The following is a 21,684-nucleotide window of genomic DNA, read 5'->3' on the forward strand; positions in this document are numbered from 1 at the left end:
ACGGACACGATCATATCTGGATGGCAAAAGGTGCGGAATGACCATAATTTGTCTCTACATGTCATTGGGCTCGCCGCCTCTGAATGACAAAAGGGCGCAAAATGACCATAATTTGTCTCTGCATGCCATCGGACACGATTGTGTCTGAATGGCAAAGGGTGTGGAATGACCATAATTTGTCTCCGCATGTCATTGGGCTCACTGCCTCTGGATGACAAAAGGGCGTAGAATGACCATAATTTGTCCCTGCATGCCATCGGACTCGCCGCCTCTGGATGACGAAAGGCGCAGAATGACCATAATTTGTCTCTGCGTGCCATCGGACACGATCGTCTCCGGATGGTGAAAAGGTGTGCGGAATGACCATAATTTGTCTCTGCATGTCATCGGGGTCACTGCCTCTGGATGACCAAAGGGCGTAGAATGACCATAATTTGTCTCTGCGTGCCATCGAACACGATTATGTCTAAATGGCGAAAAGGTGTGCGGAATGACCATAATTTGTCTTCGCATGTCATCGGGCTCGCTGCCTCTGGATGACAAAAGGGCGCAGAATGACCATAATTTGTCTCTGTGTGCCATCGGACATGATCGTATCTGGATGGCAAAAGGTGCAGAATGACCATAATTTGTTTCCGCATGTCATCGGGCTCACCGCCTCTGGATGACAAAAGGCGCATAATGACCATAAGTTGTCTCTGCGTGCCATCGGACACGATTGTCTCCGGATGGTGAAAAGGTGTGCGGAATGACCATAATTTGTCTCCGCATGCCACATGACCTCAGGGTCAGTATGACAGAGATTGTGGGGTGGCCAACAAAAGCGATGCTCTTGCTCCTATGTATCCTCAATGAGGAACTTAGACCTACGTAGTTCTGGATAACTTGTGAGACTAAAATAGTCTCGGTGTTTTCTTTGCTAAAATGCGAACATGCTTTAGTAAAGAGACAAAACTTTCAACTGATCAAAGCAACATATGCTTTTTGGATGAAAAACAATGTGTCTATTGGGGAAAGAGAGTATTCTGATGAAATTTTCTCATAACCATAAATGAGATTTTGGATGTTAGCATTTCGTTTCTAAACGACCATTTAGAGGAAAAACTGGGTCCAACAAAAATAGAAGAAAATCATTCAAAGTGTATCAATCTCACATGGGTAAGTGTTTCATCCTAATTTCGAACCATAGATATGTCATGACTCGATTTTGCAAATCATTTCCTATCAAATCAAAGATTACATGCGTGATCATGGATCAATAGGACCTTTTCTTGGGAATGGTTTGTTTCTTGTGGGAAATTTGGCTTTGAGTGTTCTTGGCCTTTTCCTCTTCTGTTTTTTTTTAGTGTGAGGTGAACAAGTCACCGACGCACAGGATTTTGGTTGGCAATCAAAGGGAGAGGACCACTTTAGGTCATGGTTCCCTTTCTTTTCTTGTTTACTTCGTGACAATTCTGTATTGTTCAGATATTGTCTGGTCCAAAGACCTTTCTCCATATTTCTTCTGTTTTCTTCCGATCTTTGATCGGGAATTTTCTGTCTTTTTGCTTTTTCTAAATCTTTGATTGGGAATTTTCTCTTTGTTTTCTTCCGAGAGCAAGGATTGACATTCTCACCCTGGATCAAGGTTTATGGTAAGTTAGGATTTTGGCTCAAGGCTTGTAGAACGGCTGGACATGACATATGTCAGGGTTTGGTTTGGTTCAGGGATAAAGGGGATGTCCCACATTATTTCCATGACACAAATGCAAAAATGATGATTTGGAAATTTTATGCAAAACTAGTCATGCATGCACCTATGGGGACACTCAAGTGTCGAAAATTTTTTGGTCATGTGATGCTAGGGTTCATGATTCATTTTCTCTACTTTAGTCAACCCAGTGTTTCCAAAATATGTTCTTTTATCAATTTGTGCATTCATCCGAGTCCATTTTTGGGCGTCCGAGAAAACTTTCACAGCATTCACCCTTTAGGTGTATACACATTTTTTTTTCAAAAACTGGTTATAATCAGTGAATTTTTTCAAAGAAAAGTTGGAAGTAATCTCCTTTCACAAGCATGTTGTTTTTTTAGCTAGACAACTTTTTATTATTTTTTTCTTTTTTTCTTCCTTCTTTTTCTTTTCTTGCTTGCTCTTTTTATCATTTATTCATTTTCTCTCCTTTTTTCCTTTTTCTCTCTAAAAAGATTTTGCGGACGGGGGCGCACACTACCTACTTACGTCTAACCACAAGGTAAACGAGAAGAACGCACGAAATGGTAAGTCGCAAAAACGGTGACGAAATAACTGAGAGCCATAACGCCAAAAATTTCTAACAGAAATGAAAAATAATAATAGTAATGTTAGTAACCATATAGACAATAACAGAAAACAGTAATGTCAATAGCAATATAGACAATAACAGAAAACAGTAATGTCAATAACAAAAGTGCGGCGACCTCGGTCACGTGGCTCTGCTTCCTCCCAAGAAACCAAGCAAGTCTGTCATTTCTTCATCCATACGGGCCTCTTCTGCCTCACTGGGGGATCCTGCGGGCTCCTCCCCTGCCTGGGCCTAGAGCCAATCTCCGGGCCATGCGACCTCAGCCCCAAACTGCTCTGAGTTGGGCATGCAATAGGAGCGAAACCCTGCCCTTGCTGACTGAGGCTGAACCGGTAAAGACACTCATGTATCTGCACCTGCCCCCGGTGATTGGCCGCCTACTGGCAAACCAAGTGTTGTAGATAACGCTCCATGCCTAGTGATCTAGCGGGATCGGCCAGATGAGGTGGTGGCGGTGCGTCTGTGGCCTGAGGTGCATCACCCTGCGCCTGCCTAGGTGTTCAATACTTCTCGATGAAGGCTCGGGTGATCGGCGGTCGGATCACCTTACTGGGGGAGACGGGAACCCTGAACGACTGGCAGAGGCCCGTGATCAATGCCGGAAATCCTAGGGCCCTATTAGACTTATCCGGGTCTAGAGGGTGCCTGGTGGGTGGCATACCTGCAAACAAATAGATGGCGTCAGCAATCACCTGGGCCACGTGGACGCTCATTCGTGTCAGGATGGCATACACCAACTGGCACTTCGGCAGACGGAGATCGGAGTTATGATCGCCAGGCAAGACATTGCTGAGCAGCAATGTCATCCACGTCTGGGTCCAAGTGGTCATGCTGGTGCGCATGATCCGCACCCGCCTCCCTGCAGTGGTCCGGGCAAAATCCTGCCCTGGTGTGCATAACAGCTGGGCAATGGCCTCCTCGTCGAACCCGTCGACCCTATTCCTCCTCTGGCTGAACTCGCACTACTGGCCTTCCTCCAACACTAGCGGGTCACCCAGGAACTGGCTGAGGGCATTTGCATCAAAGGGAATCCACTGACCCCTTACCTATGAACGCATGTCTCGCACTCCCTCCTCTGTGGGCCAAGCATTAGCATAAAACTCCAGGACTACCTCAAGGTCAAACTTAGACATGAGAATCACTAGCGACGTCCAATGCCTGCGAGCTATCTCCTCCAAAAAATCTGTATACTCATCCTCCCTGAGCTGGATGCGCCTCTCTCTGTGGAACGACCATCCTTTGATGGCCTAGAAGCGCTGTTGGTGCTCGGCGCTCCGGAAATGATGGCTATCAAACTCGGGGGCGGCACTGGACCCTTCCGCCACGGCGTCTCTCCTAGACCTCTTCGTGGAAAGCTTTTCCGGAGCCATTTCCTGTGAGGACAAACCTTTGGAAAGTTAATTTACAAGGAAGTTTCAATTTAAAGGCTGACCAAGTAACAATGGCATACAATTGCTTCCAACACAAACATCAATTTAGGGCTAACGCACATACATACTTTTATGATCATACATGCACGCGAGATGCTCGGTTACCTAAAAAACATATTCATGCATATTCAAAGCATTTTACTACCCAAATTATATACATGCATTTCTTTGCTAAACTTATACACATACATACTTGAAGTATTCCTGCTACCCAAAGATCATATACACACCTGTCTTTGCTAAATTTGTACACATGCATATTCAAAGAATCTTTGCTACAAAAGAAATGATATTTCATGCGTATTCAAGTATCTCACTACTTAAATTACATTTCAATTCAACAAGGTTTTTTGGTGAGGTATCTTTTGCTATCTATATGCAACATACATATATCTTGTGAGGTATTTTGCCACCTAATCTACATCTATGTGTGCATGATGAACAACATTCTCAAACATCTAGGTGTAAGGCAAACATCATGGTGCAACCCAAAAAATCAGCCGCTGGCCAAAAGGGAAATCCCTATCACAGTGCTTTCATTTTCATGCTTTCTAACCTCTACATGTTGTCCATATACACACAAATCAACCCCACAATCCAAAGTTCACAAAACCACACCCAAATTTCATTGAGGCATTTCATCGAGCACTTGGTGGGCGCACTTTTGGGTGCCAATAACAAGGGAATAGGGGCAATGTGGCTTGCCCCATTATTTCAGAACACAACCTAGGCCTAAGGCCATCCCCTACAATCCCCCAATTCAAAGAAACAAAGCACAAATTTACCCCAAATTGTCTCACGGATTTGGCCAAATTATATATCATTCAAAGCATAAAAGGCATCAATGGAAAGCTAGAAATCAAAGGGTAGTGCACCTACTTGTATGGAGTGACCAAAAACACTAAGAATGGAAGCAAAAGCGCAAAAATGGTGGCCTAGGGGTGAAAATCCACAAATCCCGTGGGTGTTTGTGTTTTTTAAATGAGGGGGGAGAGTTTTAGGTGGAGAAAAACTCCCCATCCCTCGTTTTTATGTTTCCAGGTGCAAGGGTGCTCTCCCGAGCGAGCTAACCTGTTTTTTTTATGTTTTTTGGGAAGACACAAGTATGCGCTCTCTACGGGTCGGCGTTCGCTTACTCGAACCCCCTTTAGGGTAGATGAGGCATCCGATATTTACTTTAAAGGCACAATAGTAATAATTCTGGGAGTTTAAAGCATACTAGGTTGTCCCCCAGCTGTGCTTCCCGCTTGTCCAGTGCTGGGCATGAGATGACGATCTATCAATCGTGATCCTAGCCTCTACTTGCATCCGTCCCTACGTACCTGAAAGCAGGAAATGACATCGGGCAACAAATTGTGGCCGCGTTACCGTTTTACCTCGATTGGTTTCTGCCTTTAGACCCATCCTGGCATTTGACCACTGCCTAAGATGATTCTGCTCCTGTCATAAGATAACAAAATATGCATGCGTATGCATATGCATGAGCGTTTTCAAATGCAATAATCCAAATAGTGAAAGCTGGTCAGGTTCAGTTTTAATTAAACACTTGGGGCATCCCATGGACTAAGCAAAAAGGCTCAGGTTATCAAATCTTGGACATAGTTTGAAACACAAGGTGAGGACCGGAACCTCAGTTGCATATTCTTTTCTTTTAAAAGACTGTGATGAGAAATTACAGCGGACAAGAATCCCTGGGGGAAACCAAGAAGGACATACAAAAAAATAAAAGAACATGCAGCGACTTCCTCAATTGCCCCAGATCCTAAGCATAGTATCGCTTGACAACATCGAAATTCAAGGGTGAAGGTAGCTCCTCGCCATCCATGTTGGTGAGCACTAGAGCCCATCTGGAAAAAGACCTTTTTACAACGAAAGACCCTTCGTAGTTTGGGGCCCGCTTCCCTTGATTATCTTTAACAGCGTGGGACACCTTTTTTAGCACAAGGTCCCCCTCATGGAACTTGCGCAAGCGCACCTTCTTGTCGAATGCATTCTTCATCCTTTGTTGATACAGGCGCCCATGGCTTATGGCTGTCAACCGCTTACCTTCAATAAGGTTGAGTTGGTCGTAGCGTGTTTGAGCCCACTCTGATTCTTCTAGGCCCGATTCCGCTAGTATCCTCTGGCAAGGGACCTCTACCTCAAACGGGAGTACCGCTTCGATCCCATAAACCAAGGATTATGGTGTTGCCCCAGTAGAAGTTTGTACCGAGGTTCGGTATCCATGCAGGGCAAAAGGCAACATCTCATGCCAATCTTTGTACGACATTGTCATCTTCTGAATAATTTTCTTAATATTCTTATTGGCTGCTTCCACGGCTCTGTTCATCTTTGGTCTGTAGGGTGTGGAATTGTGATGTTGGATTTTAAACTCCTCGCACATTTCCCCCATCATCTTGTTATTCAAGTTGGTGTCGTTGTCCGTGATAATCTTCCTTGGCAAACCGTATTGGCAGGTGATTTCCCTCTTAATGAACCTGACCACCACACTCCTGGTGACGCTAGCGTATGACACGGCTTCGACCCACTTAGTGAAGTAATCAATTGCCACTAGGATGAAACGATGTCCATTTGCAGCTTTGGGTTCTATGGCCCCAATCACGTCTATTCCCCACATGGAAAACGGCCACGGTGCGGCCAAGACATTCAAAGGCAGGGGTGGAGCGTTTACATTGTCTGCGAATGTCTGGCATTTGTGACATCTCCTCACATGGAGATAGCAATCACTCTCCATGGTGAGCCAATAGTAACCCGCCCTTAAGATTTTTCTAGCCATGGCGTGCCCATTAGCGTGCGTACCAAAAGAGCCCTCATGGACCTCCCTCAGCATGCTTTCTGCTTCCTTAGCATTCACGCAGTGTAGCAGAACCATGTCATGGCTTCTCTTGTACAGTATGCTTCCGCTCATGAAGAAACCGGCCGCCAATCTCCTCAATGTCCTTTTGTCGTTGTCGGAAGCCTCCGGTGGGTACTCTTTGCTTTCAATGTATCGCTTGATATCGAAATACCAAGGATTACCGTCCCGTTCCTCTTCCACCTGAAAACAATGTGCGGGTCTGCCACGACACCAGAACTCAATGTACGGTAGGTCCCCGTGCGGTGTTAGCTGGAACATGGATGCCAAAGTGCATCCGCCATCTGATTTTCCTCTCGGGGAACGTGATGGAAGGAGATCTCATCAAAGGAACCAGCCAACTCCTTGATATAGGCTTGGTAAGGTATCAACTTGGTGTGGAAGCAATGCCTTCAAAGGTTATTTTGATGATGCCAAAGAATTCAAGAATCAAGAGAAAGATTCAATAGAAGTTTCAAGTTTCAAGTTTTGAAGAATCAAGAATCAAGAATAATCAAGAACAAGATTCAAGACTCAAGATTCAAGAATCAAGAGAAGTAATCAAGATAAGTATGAAAAAGTTTTTTCAAAAACTGAGTAGCACATGGATTTTTCTCAAAACATGTTTACCAAACAGTTTTTACTCTCTGGTAATCGATTACCAGATTGTTGTAATCGATTACCAGTAGCAAAATGGATTTGAAAAAGTTTTCAAATGAATTTACAACGTTCCAATTGATTTCAAAAAAGTTGTAATCGATTACAATGTTTTGGTAATCGATTACCAGTGCCTTTGAACGTTGAAATTCAAATTCAAATGTGAAGAGTCACATCCTTTCACTAAAAGCTTTGTGTAATCGATTACACTGATTTGGTAATCGATTACAAGTGGTTGTTTCTAAATAAATCAAAAGATGTAACTCTTCAAATGGTTTTTGACTTTTTCAAATTGGTTTTAAGTTTTTCTAAAAGCTATAACTCTTCAGAATGGTTCTCTTGACCAGACATGAAGAGTCAATAAAAGCAAGGCTTTGTTTTGTATTTTCAATCAATCTTTCTAAGCAATCTTTCTATCAATTTATCTCAATCATTTTTTCAATCATCTTTCAATATTTTCTTTCATCTCTTTCAACAGTTGTTCTGTTTCATCTTCTCTTCATCTTTCTAAAAGTTTTTGTTCAAAACTTTCTCTTCCAAGAAAAGTTCTTTGTTCAAAAACTTGTGCTATTCATCTTTTTCATTCCCTTCTCCCTTTGCCAAAAAGAATTCGCCAAGGACTAACCGCCTGAATTCTTTTTGTGTCTCTCTTCTCCCTTTTCCAAAAGAACGAAGGACTAACCGCCCGAATTCTTTTGTGTCTCCCTTCTCCCTTGTCAAAGAATTCAAAACGACACAGTCTGAGAATTCTTTTGATTCTTCCCTTTCCCTTATACAAAAGTTTTCAAAGGACTGACCGCCTGAGAATTCTTTTGTATCCCCATTCACAAATTATCAAAGGTTTAACCGCCTGGGATCTTTGTCTTAACACATTGGAGGGTACATCCTTTGTGGTACAAGTAGAGGGTACATCTACTTGGGTTGTTGACTGAGAACAAGAGAGGCTACATCTCTTGTGGATCAGTTCTAGTGGAGGGTACATCCACTAGGCTCAAAGAGTACAAGGGAGGGTACATCCCTTGTGGATCTTTGCTTGTAAAAGGATTTTTACAAGGTTGAAAGAAATCTCAAGGACCGCAGGTCGCTTGGGGACTGGATGTAGGCACAGGTTGTTGCCGAACCAGTATAAAAACTCTTGTGTGTTTGTTTCCTTCTTCCCTACTCTTTTACTTTCCGCTGTGCATTTAATTTCTACTTTTACTTTCTGTTAAGTTTCTCTTCTACTCCTCATTCTCTTAACAATTTAGTAAAAGCCTTAGAAGAGTAAATTTTTTAATTAGTAAAGGTTTAGGAATAATTAATTCAACCCCCCCTTCTTAATTATTCTAAGGCCACTCGATCCAACACTTGGGGTCTCTAGTTTCCCATTCCCCTTTCAGCTGGTGGATCACCAGTGCTGAGTCCCCGTACACCTTGAGTAGCTTGACATTGGAGTCAATTGCCGCCTGGACGACCAGGGCACATGCTTCATACTCAGCCATATTGTTGGTGCAGTCAAACCCCAGCCTGGCTGTCAAAGGTATACATTGATTGTCCGGAGAGACCAATACTGCTCCAACGCCATGGCCTAGAACGTTTGATGCTCCATCAAACCACATGATCCACTTGTCCCGGTCCTCGTCTAGCTTTTCCTCAAACAAGGCCATGATGTCCTCATCCGAGAATTCGGGATGCATGGGTTGATAGTCGTTGAGAGGCTGCTGAGCCAAATAATCAGGCTGGTTCTGCCGCCGTTGTTTTTGCCTAAACCCATTCCAGGCTCGTAACCATTCCCCAACATCACCCGGGCCATCATTACTGCTGTATCGGACAGGCAAGGTTGCCTAGAGAAGGAATCTACGGAGGCAATGCTTACTACCTCAAAAGACTGGAAGGTTGTTTCTAATGACTCCTCTGCGGCTTCCACATATGGCATAGAGGACGGGCAACTTACTAAGTTGTCTTCCTCGTCCGACAAAATAACCAAATGCCCCTCTACTACGAATTTCAATTTTTGGTGGAGTGTAGAGGGATCGACTCCCACCGAGTGAATCCACAGGCGTCCCAAAAGACAGTTGTAAGCCGAGTTAATATCCATTACTTGGAAGGTAACCTGACAGGTATGGGGGCCTATCTGTACAGGGAGGTCGATCTCCCCCCTAACCTCTCGGCGGGTGTCGTCGAAGGCACGGACCACCATGGAACTTGGCTTTAGATGGGAAGCATTAAACGATAATTACTCCAACGTGCTTTTGGGCATTACATTTAAACTGGAACCATTATCGATGAGTACCTTGGCCACGATGTGATCCATGCATTTGACGGACACATGCAAAGCCCTGTTATGCCCTCTCCCCTCGGCAGGGATTTCTTCTTCGGCGAATGCGAGATAGTTGTTGGCGGTGATGTTATTGACGAGTCCTCCAAAGCCTTCTATAGAGATATCTTGGGCCACATGAGCTTCGTTCAAGACCTTTACTAGCAAAGCCTGATGAGGCTTAGAGCTCATGAGTAGTTCCAAAAGAGAGACCCTGGCAGGGGTTTTGTTGAGCTGCTCAATGACCTTGAACTCGCTTTGCTCAACCAATGAAAAGCATGGATGTATGCGAATGATGCACAGTTGAAGTATTGTGAATTTTTACGCAAGACATGGGGTTGAATCAATTTAGATTCTCAACATGGTCCATGACATCTTTGTCAAGGTGAAACTGGAAGTAACAAGGACATCGACAGTCCTAAATGTGTTTGGCAGTAGACGAAGCAGTGATGTAATTTGCTCCATCTTTTGCCCCAATTTTTTGCAGTGATATGGACCTTCCGACTTCCCGTGGCAAAACACAAGACCAACATACAACACATGCGTGATGACATGATGCAGATGCGCAAAAGCACGACAGGGGGATGTACACAACATGGCAATATTCTCAAATAATCATACAGCAAAGGCGTACATTACATTTAGGTTATATACATGCCAGTGTTCAAAAGGCACACAACGTGTTTGCTTCGTGCCCCTATTTTAGGGACCTAAACGGGAGGAACTTAAAGGCTTTTAGTGATAATTTCCAAGGTGGTCATATCTCTCTTGATGGTTTCTAGAGGTATCATCCCCTTCGAAAAACATATGGCGACAGTAGGGACTACTAGCAACAATATGTTATCAAAGAGAAAAACTCTAGATAAGGGTTCACTGTTATCAAGCAAGTCGGAGACCCAGCATGACCACAGATTCACCTCCACTCCTTATGTTCCCATGGACTCGGGTGTAGGGCCTCTTTTTTACTCACCGTGTGTGCAAAAAGGGGTTGGTGTTGTGTGCATCAATTGAATACATATTTATCTCATGCATACATTAAAACATATTTAAAGCATTGAAGAAGTTTATACAAGAACATAAAGGAAAAGGGAAACCGATGAAAGGGAAAACACAACTTTTGCACATAAGATTAATAGGCCTAACTCTCTAAAAATAGTCTCCAATGGAGTCGCCAACTATTGCAACCTACCCTTTGGCGGGAGGGCGACGCGAGGGCTCACGGGTGCATCTTCCAAGGGAGAAAAATGCGCGGAGTCGCCACCAACGTTTATTCGAGGAAAACGTCAGAAAAACCGAAAAGGTGTAGTCTACGAACTTTAAGTGTAAAAGGTTCGGGAGTTGTATTTATGCACGGGAAAGGTATTAGCATCCCACGCATCCGTCACAATGGACGAAAACCTTTAATCAAATATTCAATATCATGTCTTCAATTTGTTTTATTTTCCCTTTTTTATGTTTTTATGCCTTTTTGTATTTTTTTTATCTTTTTGTGGTCGACAAGGGTGTTTCTCTCGCTCCTACGTATCCTCAATTGCGATGAGGAAATCAGACCTATGTAGTTCTTTTAGAACTAAACGTTGGTTAAGTTGTTTTGATCTTTTCCCGCAATATCGATTTTAACCGAATAAAACTGGATGACAAATAAAATTGTCTGCTCTCTTCAAGTCCAAGCCGGTTTAGCCCAATTCCGAATCCAAACCTAATTGTTTATAATTCTCCTGAAATTAAATTAAAACACAAAATTAGTCAAGTAGGCCCAAATGATAAAACTGCATAATTAATTTGATAATTAAGGCTAATCAGTAATTAAAATGATGACAGAAAGGGGTAAGAAATAGGAGAAAATAATGACACATCAAATTCCCCCACACTTAGCCTTTTGCACTGCTGGGCAAAATAAAAAAGCGGAGCAAGGAACAAATCCAGAGACATTAAAGAAAGACAAACAAACACAAAAACATTTACATATTTCTCAATGAATCTCAAGGAATGGGCAACATCCAACACGAAAAGAGTTAAAGAATCAAGACAGTCATGAAAATCATCCAAGCACCTCAAACATGGCAAGGTAGTCAATCAGCTCAAGAATTGAATGAAAAGTGATAAAGCCTCACAAGATATGCACTCTATCTCTCAAGTGTCTAGGCTACTATTTACTCTCAGAGCACCTATGAAAACAAACACCACATGGACTTGTCAAGACTCTAAAATTGACAACCAAACACCACAAACACATGCACATGTGGATCAAAAGGTCTTTTAAGGTTGTAATGGGGCCAGGGACAAGGTAGAGGAAAGTATGGGATAAGTAGCTAAAACCCAAAGGAATAGAGGAGCAATGGGGAATAAGTGGAAATTAAGCAAAAATAGTAAACCGAAAACCAAAATTAAAAATGAAGCATAAAAAAGTAAACCCAAAACCTCCAATATCAACAAAATCAACCAAGTCCTCAAACCAGTCCAAGTCCTCAAAACAAGACCTCATTTATTCAACTTCATTCTTTTTCTGTTTTTTTTTTCCTTTTTTTTAAACAATAGCATTTGAAAGCATTTTGAATATTTGAAAAATAAAACAACAATTAGGCAATATATGTAAAATACATCATCAAGCATGGCCAAAAAAAACATATCATCCAATGAAACATACCCCCCCACACTTATTCCCAAAACAATTTCAAAGCTCTAAAATTCCTTAAGGGTAGGGTGAGATCATGGTTTTTCCCTTAAGGCTTGTAATGAGCTTCAAAAAAAAGAAAGGGGAACATAGGCTCAAAGGGGCTATCAAAGGAATTAATTCAAGGTAGACTCATTTGGCTAGAGGCTTATAAGAGAAAAATGCCTAAATCATCTCCGAACATGCATGTGAACCAAGAAGTATCAGCAAGAGTCAAGCCAAGGCTATTGTGCAAGCAATCAATTGGGCAAAACACACCGAATAAAATAGATGATGATGGCTCAAAATCTCACCAAGGGTAAATCTATCACTTTCAATTCAACCTTTCAAAACTAACTTGACATGTAGAGAAAAACAAGGATTTCAATTCACAAAATGCCAAGAAACTCCTATTTCAAAAACAATTACCCATTACTTGTACATAACCTAGAATTCAAAGAGAAACATGCAATGTTGTACTCAAAACATAAAACCAAAATAACAAAATTAACCTAGAAAACCCCTAATAAAGAACAATCTCCCCCCCACACTTAAACAACACATTGTCCTCAATGTAGCACAATCATAAGCTCAAGAGTAATCAGAACAATCAATAAATTTGGACAAGTGCAATAAAAGTCAAGAAGGAGACAGAAAAAAGAAAACTCCCTAAGTCATGGCGGAAGAGAAGTAGGGTGAAGTAAGGAGGTCTCCTCCACCACTACATCCACCAAGGAGGGATTTGTGAGGAATGGTTTCAGCTGGTGTCCATTGACCTTGAAGCTCTTATATGTGGATTCACTTTTGATCTCAACTGTACCATAAGGAAAAACATTAGTCACCATAAAAGGACCAATCCACTTTGACCTCAACTTACCACTCATGAGTCTGAGCCTAGAGTTATACAATAAAAATTTCTGTCCAACCACGAAGTCCTTCTTAGATATCAAGTTGTCATGGAACTTCTTGGTCTTCTCCTTGTAGAATTTGGAATTCTCATAGGCTTCTAAACGGATCTCATCTAGCTCACTTAGTTGCAACTTCCTTTCCTCTCCAGCCTGATCAATAGAGAAGTTGCAGGTCTTTACAACCCAGTAGGCTCTGTGCTCTATCTGTATCGGAAGATGACATGCCTTGCCAAAGACAACCTGATAAGGAGACATTCCTATGGGTGCTTTGTAGGCAGTCCTATGCGCCCAAAGAGCATCATCCAGCCTGGTGCTGCAATCCTTTCTGTTCGGCTGCACAATCTTCTCCAAGATCCTTTTTATCTCTCTTTTTGAAATCTCAGTCTGCCCATTAGTTTGGGGGTGGTAAGGTGTCAAAATTTTGTGCATGACTCCATACTTTTTGAGCAAAGCATACATAGATTTGTTACAAAAATGGGTGCCTTGATCACTAACGATGACTCTAGGGACTCCAAACCTGCAAAACAGATTAGATCTAACAAAATCCACAACAACCTTAGCATCATTAGTTCTGGTGGCTTTGGCTTCCACCCATTTTCAAACATAATCAACAACAAGTAGAATATAAACAAAACCAAAAGAGATAGGGAAAGGTCCCATAAAGTCTATACCCCAGACATCAAACACTTCACAGAACAACATGGGTTGTTGAGGCATTTGTTGTCTCCATGAAAGTGAGTCGCCTGCTCTCTGACAAGGCTCACAAGTGCTATAGATTCTCCATGCATCCTTGAAGATGGTGGGCCAATAGAAACCGTAGTCAAGCACCTTGCAAGCTGTCCTCTGTATGCCAAGATGGCCACCTGGTGCGGAAGAATGACAGAATTGTAGGACCGAGTCAATCTCATGGTCTGGAATGCATCTCCTAATAACCTGGTCACTGCATAACTTCCACAAATTGGGGTCATCCCAAATATAATGCATAGCATCACTCTTAATTTTATCAGTTTAAGCTTTAGATGCTAAGGGAGGAAAAACAGAAGTAACCAAATAATTCACAATATTAGCAAACCAAGGAGTGGGGAAGGAATCAGAAATATTATACAAAATGTTCAAATGGTCATCCGGAAAATCATCCCGAATGGGTGAGTCCTCAGACGCACGCTCAATCCTACTCAAGTGGTCAGCCACGAGGTTCTATGCACCGCTCCAATCACGGATCTCCAAATCAAACTCTTGGAGCCAAAGCATCCACCTGATCAATCTAGGCTTTGATTCAGCCTTCTTCAACAGGTACATCAGAGTTGCATGGTCAGTATAAACAATAACACGAGTACCAAGCAAATATGAACGAAATTTCTCAAGAGCAAAAACTATCGCTAATAGCTCCTTCTCTATGGTAGTGTAATTTGCTTGGGCAGCATCCAAAGTTCTGGAAGCATAGTAGATCACCTGAGGCAGCTCGTCAATCTTTTGAGCAAGGACAACCCCCAATGCATAATTGGATGCATCGCACATCAACTCAAATGGGGCTGTCCAATCAGGTGCCTACATAATAAGGGTGGTAGTCAGTGCACGCTTGAGGCAATCAAAAGCCTCTTTCCATCGGTCATCAAAATCAAACTCCACCTCCTTTTGCAGTTGATTGGATAGTGGAAGGGCCACTTTGCTAAAGTCCTTGATAAAGCGCCTATAAAACCCTACATGGCCAAGAAAAGAACAAACCTCTCGCACGCAAGAGGGGTAAGGCGATTGTGAAATAACAACTATCTTTGCAGGGTCTACCTCTATGCCCCTACTGGAAATGATATGCCCTAAAACTATACCTTGTTCTACCATGAAGTGACATTTTTCAATATTAAGCACAAGGTTAGTTTCAATGCATCTATTAGGAACTCTATCCAGACTATCCAAACATGAATCAAAAGAGGATTCATAAACAGTAAAAACCTCTATGCAACTTTCTAAAAAAATCACTGAAAATGCTAAGCATACACCGCTGGAAGGTACCAGGGGCGTTGCATAGGCCAAAGGGCATCCTCCTATAGGCAAAAGTGCCAAAGGGACAAGGGAATGTGGTCTTTTCTTGATCCTCAGGAGCAATATGAATTTGTAAATAACCAGAAAAACCATCAAGAAAATAGTAATGAGACTTACCTGCCAAGCGCTCAAGCATTTGATCAATGAATGGCAGGGGAAAATGATCTTTTCTGGTTGCCTGGTTCAGCCTCCTATAATCAATGCAGACTCGCCAGTTGTTCTGAACTCTTGTGGGGATAAGCTCATCCCTCTCATTCTTGATCACTGTGAGGCCTGTCTTCTTAGGAACCACTTGGACTGGACTCACCCACTAGTTGTCAGAAATGGGGTAGATGATTCCAGCTTGCAAGAGCTTGGCCACCTCCTTTTTCACCATATATAGAATGATGAGGTTGAGTCTCCACTGTGGCTGCCTCACTGGCTTAGCTTGATCCTTTAAAAGTATCCTATGCATGCAGGTAGATGGGCTAATACCAGGAATGTCTGCTAAAGTCCATCCAATGGCTTTCTTGTGCTTCTGGAGCACTAGCAACAACTTCTCCTCTTGCTCAGTAGCAAGGGAGGCAGAGATGATCACTGGAAATTTTTCCTTGTCCTCCAAGTAAGCATACTTGAGGTTTACTGGTAAGGGCTTCAACTCTGGTGTGGGTGATGGCTGAACAATGGGAGGAACCAGGGTAGGAGAAGAAGAGGAGGGTTCCTCAGCCTGTACCTCATAAAGCAAGTCAGAAGTATATGTACTTCCTGCAACATGGTTAGTGCATTCAGACTCTAAAAAATCAACATCAAGAGGTACAACACCCAGAAAATCAGAACCATACTTAATTTCAAATTTACGCTCAGCATAAAAATTAGATACAGGATCAAATTCAAACTTAGATTCAGATTCGATGCATGAGGAATGACAAGTATGCAGATCAGATAAAAATGGATGTTTCCTACCATGAAGAGAATCAAAATCAAACATATAATCATCAACAATCTGATCAAGTATCTCAGCACGAAAAACAGAATGATCCTTAGATGGATGTTTCATGGCATCAAGAATGTTAAAATGAACAACAATATCACCAAATTCCATAGACAATGTGCCAACATAAACATCTATCTTGATTCGGGCTGTTTTCATAAATGGCCTACCTAAAATAATTGGAACTGAACCATGGGAAAATCCCTCTTCCATATCAAGAACATAAAAATCAGCAGGAAAAATAAGTTCACCAACCCGAACCAACACATCCTCTATGAAACCTGTGGGGTGAGCAACACTTCTATTTGCCAATTGAATCACCACACCTGTAGGTTGCAAAGGTCCAAGAGATAAAGAATTGAAAATGGACAGAGGCATGACACTAACTGATGCTCCTAGATCTAGCATGGCATTCTCAAATTTGTTGTTCCCAATAATGCAAAGTATACAGAAAGTACCTGGGTCTTTACATTTCTCAGGAATGTGAGGAACAGATTTACCTATAAATGCTGACACATTTCTGCCCATGCTAATCCTTTCACTGCCTTTGAGCCTCCTTTTGTGAGTGCACAGCTCCTTTAGAAACTTGGCATATCTTGGAATTTGCTTGATGGCATCTAGCAGAGGTATGTTCACTTCTACTTTCCTGAAGGTCTCCAAGATCTCCTTATCCACTATCTTCCATCTTTTTGTTTGGAATTGCTCTAGGTGAAAATGGAAGAGGGATAGGAGGCTACTGCAAGTCAGAACTACTGGAAGAAGGTCCACCTGCATGAAAATTTTTGTTAGCTCCCTCATGATCAGGAAGCTTTCTCTTTTGTGCAGCTAGCTCATCCTCATTTTCAGGTGTAGAATGAAGCTTGACAGGTTTAGGTGTAGGTGCTGCTACTGGTGGAGGCACTTCAATTTGCTTGCCAGACCTCAAGGTGATGGCATTCACATTTTTCGGATTCTGCACAATCTGTGAAGGCAATTTGTCAGAATTTTGGGACTGAGCTTGGTTTAATTGAGTAGCCATCTGCCCCATTTGATTTGTTAGATTTGGAATGGAGGCCCTTGTCTCTTGTTGAAATTGCATATTTTGGATGGTCATTTGCCTCACTAACTCCTCTAAGGAAGGTTGAGAAGGGGTCTCAGTTGCTTGTTGTCTTTGTTGTTGTTGGTGCTGCTGCTGCATTGGAGGAGGAACATATGGCCTGCTTGGACCAACAACATTCTGGAAGGGAGGGATATGCTGTTGTTGCTACTGCTGTTGTTGTTGTGTAGGAGTTTCCCATCTCAGATTTGGATGATTCCTCCAACCTAGATTGTATCTGTTGTTTGAAAGATCATAATTATTTTGTTGTTGTTGGTTTTGCTGCTGAGGCAGTCTATTATAAATGTTTGCAGCATAGGCTTCAGGTTGCTCATTGACTCCAGATTGCCACAAAGAAGGACAAAGATCTGTATGGTGATCAGCAGAACAACATAGACCACAGACTCTTGCAACAGTAACAGGTGCAGATGCAGATTTCTGATTTATGGCAAGCTGAGTTACTAGGTTGACCAAGGCATGAAGTTTTCCCTCAAGCTTCTTATTTTCAGCAGATGAATATATGGCCACATCATGGACTCCTCTAAGGACAATAGCATCATTTCTTGCACTGAATTGTTGGAAGTTGGAAGCCATCTTCTCAATCAGATTCCTATCATCAACAGGAGTCATATCACCAAGAGCTCCACCACTGGCAGCATCAATCATACTCCTCTCCATGTTGCTAAGTCCCTCACAGAAATATTGCAGAAGGAGTTGCTCAGAAATCAAGTGGTGAGGACAGCTTGCACACAATTTCTTGAATCTTTCCCAGTACTCATACAAGCTCTCTCCACTACCTTGCCTGATGCTTGAAATTTCTTTTCTTATGGCAGTGGTCCTGGATGTAGGGAAGAATTTCTCCAAGAACACCCTCTTAAGGTCATCCCAACTGGTAATGGACCTGGGAGCAAGGTAGTACAACCAATCTTTCGCCACTCTCTCCAAAGAATGAGGAAAAGCCTTTAGAAAGATATGATCTTCCTGGACATCAGGGGGCTTCATGGTGAAACAGACAATATGGAACTCCTTAAGATGCTTATGAGGATCTTCACCTGCAAGACCATGAAACTTAGGCAGCAATTGTATTAGTCCAGTCTTGAGAACATATGGAACATCCTCATTAGGATATTGAATGCACAAGCTTTCATAAGTGAAGTCAGGTGCAGCCATCTCCCTAAGAGTCCTCTCACGAGGTGGAGATTGAGCCATGTTCCCAGTATGAAAATTAACAGTCGAATGCTCAAAATCAGAATATTCAGAATCACCAGCAACATAATGCTCAGAATGCACAGAATACATGGAATGCTCAGAATACTCAAAATGCACAGAATGATCAGGATGCACACTATGCCTAACTAATCTATGAAAGGTTCTATCTATTTCAGGATCAAAGGATTGTAAATCACCTGGATTGCCCCTAGTCATGCACTATATGCAGCAAATCATGTGTTTCTGAAACAAGCACTAGGGGTAAAACTAGGGGTAAAACTACAACTATACTAAAACGATATCCAAATGAGCTGAAAATTGGTGAGCAAGACCCTAAAATCATGATAAGATAGCACAAAAATTTTCAAACAAAAATTCAAAGTCTAACTATGAAAAGTGCCTAAGAAAAGTTTAGAAAAATAGGACAATAATACTTAAAAAAACAAACTTAGTAAACAACTGATTTTTTGAGCTCTGAGAACCGCAACTAGCATTAGCGGGTTGGGAAGGCATGGGAAATTTTTTTCTACCCTAAATTCATATATAATAATGGTCATTCTAATAACCATAGCAAAAGTTATGGCCGTTTTGAGTTTTGCTAAAAACAAGTTCCGAAATTTTTTGTATCTCTCAAATTCAGCCACACCAAGTGCTTCTGGTATTTTTCACACAATATATGGATCAAAAGAAACTACCACACAAAAAATCATCCAAAAATAACAACTCTAGCTATCAAAACAAAAATCGCCAATTAATTAGAAAAATCTGACATTGTTCATAGCACTATTCACAGCATTTTTCACCTCTGAACAGGGGGGAACCACAAAATTTCACTCCTAAATAGGGGACACCTCTGAACAGGGGGTAAGACTGAAAAAAAAAAACAGAACACTACACAACACTACACACCTGAAACACACAGAAACAAACATAGACACAAAAACATAATTATCAACCTTTGGACCGCTACTCCCCGGCAACGATGCCAAATTTGATCGGAGCCGTACCCGAATCAAATAAACATTAAAATGCAGTATCTAGGAAGTGATCCTAGGTCGTCTCCCAGTGAGCCATGATCAAACGAACGTTCATAAGATATGATAATAAAATAGTAACGAAATAGGGGGGTTTATTTGTTTTTGTAATTTAAATAGCAAACAGACTTGAATTAAAAAAATAACAGAACTAAAACATGTTATTTCCCCTTGATTCAAAAGCATGTCTCTTATCCTAGGTTACGAGAATTTATCCCTAATCAGTTCAACCACTTAATCCAACCCGAAATTAATTTACTAAGCGAAAATTAACATAAGGTTGTCATTATGTGATTAAGCAACACATACACCAATTAATTCCTCTCACATGTCCATTAAGCATGAACGTTAATTAAGCACAGAGACAATTAATCAAGCATTAAGCATCCATGAATTAATATCAGCAACAAACACAAAATAATTGGTGAAGGGGAAAAACTGTCTGAATTTAATGTTAATAACAAAACCTCAAAGAGAGATTCAGCCTTCCATTAAAAACAGAAAAGAAATGCAGCAACTGGAAACTAGTTGCAACACATAAATGAAAATGAATCTACAAACAAAAACCGAAAATGAAATTGCAATTGGAAACGAAATGCAGAAACAAATAGGAAATCAAAGGCATAAAACGAACTGAATTTCGAAGACAGAAATTAAAAGTAGAAAACAAAACTGGAAATTGAAAAAGAAACGAAAATTGAGTTACTACGTGAACAGTACCATGTGCGTGAACAGTAACACGAAAACTAAAAAATGAAACCCTACAATATCTGCCTCTCTACGTGAACAGTAACTAGCCCCCTTAAAACCCTAGCAGCTGGCTCACTCAAGGTCACTAGGCCCCCAAAGCTTACAAATCTGATTTTTGGGTCCAATAAGGTCTAGTGGCCCAATTACAAAAATACAACCCTAAAATGAAATAAAATAAAATTGGATGACAAATAAAATTGTCTGCTCTCTTCAAGTCCAAGCCAGTTCAACCCAATTCTGGATCCAAACCTAATTGCTTATAATTCTCCTGAAATTAAATTAAAACATAGAATTAGTCAAGTAGGCCCAAATGATAAAACTGCATAATTAATTTGACAATTAAGGCTAATCAGTAATTAAAATGGTGAGAGAAAGGGGTAAGAAATAGGAGAAAATAATGACACATCAACTGTTTTCGAATGTAGACGGGCTAATGGATCTAGCAGCAATCGACGCCTTTTTTTCTTATCACCACAACAAGGAAAGCCACGTCATCGCTGTTTTGATGGATGCATATGATACACACAACTTGAGGTGAGAATTGTCTGTTGTACGCCTGCTCTTTATGTATGGTTGGTATCCCACGTTTTTTTATCATGAAGGTAGATCTGTTTGTCTCCTACAAAGTCATCGCATGTGCTCCGAAAAGGGTAAAGCAAATTGGGAAGAACTCTTGGTAGGCATGATGGGAGCATCCGTTAGTTGGTTCCCACGGTGGAAAGAAAGAGGGGCAGGAATGTTATGCTCATGCAAAGGATTCCTAAATGCCCCCTTGATAGGGACGAGGGATTGTATTAATTATAATCCCATGTCGGCCATAAGACAGTCAGGCTACCCTATAAGAGATGCATCGTCAGAGGAAGTCATCATGCCTTTCATCGCACGAGGCTTCAATGAAGCTAATGCGAAGATACTTCAGAAAAGCCATAAAGCATGGAATAGAGTGGGAAGAAAAGATAAGGAGATTAGAGGAAGTAGCAATGGCATCATCGGCGGCTATAACAAGTGGTTGATGTCAAGAACGCAAGGGATAACATGGCTCCCAAAGCTAAAAAGTCTAAGTGGGAAAGAGGCTGAAATTCCTAAGGAAAGTGAAGAAGTGCAAGCTTTGAAAGCAAAGCTCAAAAAGACAAGAGTGGTGAAGGAGAAGCTAAAGATGACAATCACTAGGGTCAGGAAAGAGTGTGATGTGCTGAAAGATATCAACCTGACCATGGTTGAAGCGTTAGAGTGGGAAACAAAAAGGGCTCGAAAGGAAGAATAAAGCAGGAACAGGTTCCGAGGGGCTCTATGGGCCAGCAATAACGAGCTCAAACTTAGAAGGGCTGAGAGGGACGAATCAATGATGGAAAGCATGGTGTTAGAAGGTAAGTTAAAGGCTTGTTAGAGGTCGAAGAGAAGTTTGACGGAACAGTTGAGCAAAACAAAAGAGAATATGTTGATAATCATCGACCAATATAAGGAGAAGGTGAACCTGGCTCCTAGTCATGGGCAGATGCTGGAAG

At 41.7% G+C, this 21,684-nt stretch overlaps 1 non-coding gene across 1 annotated transcript; it reads left to right on the forward strand.

The window, feature by feature from the left end:
• Positions 1 to 17,910: 17,910 nt before the first annotated feature.
• LOC114369090 lies at positions 17,911 to 18,017 on the forward strand. Its single transcript, XR_003657548.1, has one exon. It is a non-coding gene; the product is annotated as a small nucleolar RNA R71 (small nucleolar RNA).
• Positions 18,018 to 21,684: the final 3,667 nt, after the last annotated feature.

The sequence above is a fragment of the Glycine soja genome, chromosome 9 (genome assembly GCF_004193775.1).
Source record: "Glycine soja cultivar W05 chromosome 9, ASM419377v2, whole genome shotgun sequence".
NCBI lineage: Eukaryota > Viridiplantae > Streptophyta > Magnoliopsida > Fabales > Fabaceae > Glycine > Glycine soja.